Source organism: Nansenia antarctica, assembly GCF_963989245.1.
Source record: "Nansenia antarctica genome assembly, chromosome: 7".
NCBI lineage: Eukaryota > Metazoa > Chordata > Actinopteri > Argentiniformes > Microstomatidae > Nansenia > Nansenia antarctica.
Genome location: NC_137677.1, coordinates 2,946,662 through 2,949,161, shown reverse-complemented (window position 1 = coordinate 2,949,161; position 2,500 = coordinate 2,946,662). Strand labels below are relative to the sequence as shown.

Genomic DNA, 2,500 nt, shown 5'->3' with positions numbered 1-2,500 from the left:
GTAGAAGCAGCCTGTCACAGTATAGAGCTACACACACACACACAGTGTAACACAAACTTAAACCGATAAAAGAGAGAATGTGTGTGTTCTCTACATAACCCTCCGATAAGAGAAGCACACGTACTGTACGCACACAGAGACTCACACCCACACACATGCAAGTGGAGGAGGCCAAGCCAAGACAACGAGACAACACAACCAGAGGGCTGTGTGTGTCGTGGTGATATCAACAGTAGGCCTACTGTTACACTGGCACTCACGACACCGACAGAAGCCATGACCAGAGAACAGGATTAACCTCCACTACCATGAAACATCAAGCTCACACACAAACCAGAAAGGCACAGTACACAGAAACACACACAGGAAAAACACACACACAATTGTCCTCGATGCAAACACACACACACACACACACACACACACACACACACGTACACATACACACTTGGACTGTTCCAAGTGTACGAGATGAACGACAGAGCACATGTCAGCTGGACATGGACGTTTCCATGCTGTCTGTACCAAACGGACAGACGTGTTGCCACAGACACTGACTGACACAGGACAGCGGCGAGCGCGTTGGAGTGGAGCACGTTGGCGTGGGCCCATGCCAAAGAGCAGCACTCTGGATGAGTGGAGAGATCAGCTGAACGTGCATCTCCCTGCATGGGAATGCACCGAGAGTCTCCACACATCCTCCTGTCAGACACACACCACCGCCACCAGGACGAGACGGCGTTGGACGTTTCACACAGAGAGTGAAACAGTCGGGCCACAGCGATGTGACACAATGACACATGGGCCCTGTCCCCTTTGTCTCATAGGTGAGGGTGTGTGTGTGTGTGTGTGTGTGTGTGATTATTAGTGCGAGTGTGAGTGTCTGTATGCGTATAATAATAATAATTATAACTTTGATTTCTATAGCGCCTTTCAAAAACCCACGGACGCTTAAACGTGTATGTGTGTGTGTGTGTGTGTGTGTGTGTGTGTGTGTGTGTGTGTGTGTGTGTGTGCGTGCGTATGTGAGCGTGTGAGTGAGTGAGTGAGTGTGTGTGTGTGTGTATGCATGCGTGCGTGCGGGCGTGATTATTAGCGCAAGTGCGAGTGTGAGTGTCTGTGTGCGTACGTATGCGTGTGTGTGAGTGTGTGTGTGTGTACAGTACTACATCAGCGTGGGTGTAATAAGCGTGTGCCTGCGTGGTGTGTCTGTCCGGTCCATATGAGGTACAGGTAGAGTACAGAGGGCCGGGCGGGGCCAGGCCCGGGGCAGGAGGAGCAGAGGCGTGGGGAGAGGCAGGATGGCCGTCCATCTGTCCTGGTCCTGCCAGCCAACGGACCCGCTGAGAGGCTACGCACACACACCACGTCTACCCGGGGAGGGGAGCGCCCGAAATAACCACGAGGACAGGCCACGCTGGACACACACAACACACACACGCTGTTCAACGGTTCCAAAGGGATAAGCCGCCTTTATCAAGTACTGATATGTCATTGAGAGGAGTTTTTAGGCACCTCTGAGCGCCTCTAAGGAGTAGAGGGAATGTTCTAAAGCTTTCTTATCATGTCTTTATCTATAGAAAAACAATCCCGTTCTCTACCGAGAAATGTCATAGCATTTCATAGCATTTCAACTAAATTGTCATGATCTTTATGTCGGTTATTGAAAGGAGGGGGAGGGACATATTCACTGTAGTGTATCGATATCGAATAATCATATTTTTGCAAAAAACAATACTCAAACTGAGATATCTCTTGAGAAAGGAACGGAAGCTTCAGTGATTGGGTCGTTTGACAGAGGGAAGGACCCTAAACACTGCAGTGACATGAAGGAGCCACATGGTGGAGGTAGACAACAGCCAAACAACAAAACCACACAGACAACTTCACTAAGTTTGGTATGTCCATTGACTGAGAACACTTCATCACAAATGACAGGCCGACTGCGTCTTAGCAGTAAAAAGAAGTTGTGAGAACACAACGCCTTTCCACTATCACGGTAGAGGACGACTCCTCAAAGTCAAACCTTTTAGTTTGTTGACAATTAGGGATGCTCCGATCTGGATTTTTGGGGCCGATACCGATCACCGATTTTTTTCCTCAAGATCAACCGATACCGATACCGATTTTTTTTTAAATACATAACTGTAGGCCTACTGACTGGATAGCCTACATATTTTTTGCTTTTTAGACAAAAGTTTTGATCCATTAGGCACCAAGCAAACGCAGACCCATTTTTATGGCATAGTAAAGGTCTGGCCTATCACCCAGTTAGGGCCTGAAGCCCAAGTCAGTCGATATGGCTGTATAAAAGACATCATAAACGTGGCCTTCATGGTTTACATACTGTTACGTCCTCCTATGTTTTCTGTTCAGTTATCTGTCTTCTGACTTTTCCCCAGGAAAAAATAAAATAAAATAAAAAAGTCGTTTCTTGCGATCGGCCATTTTTGCCGATCACCGATCGAGTCATTTAGAGTGAAATCGGCCGATTTAAATC

At 47.7% G+C, this 2,500-nt stretch overlaps 2 protein-coding genes across 2 annotated transcripts in view; one reads left to right on the top strand and one right to left on the bottom strand.

The window, feature by feature from the left end:
• The window catches only part of cp (ceruloplasmin), a 423,180-nt gene that overhangs the window by 316,802 nt on the left and 103,878 nt on the right, over nt 1-2,500 (top strand). The window lies entirely within an intron of this gene.
• The window catches only part of dlg1a (discs large MAGUK scaffold protein 1a), a 165,170-nt gene that overhangs the window by 123,452 nt on the left and 39,218 nt on the right, over nt 1-2,500 (bottom strand).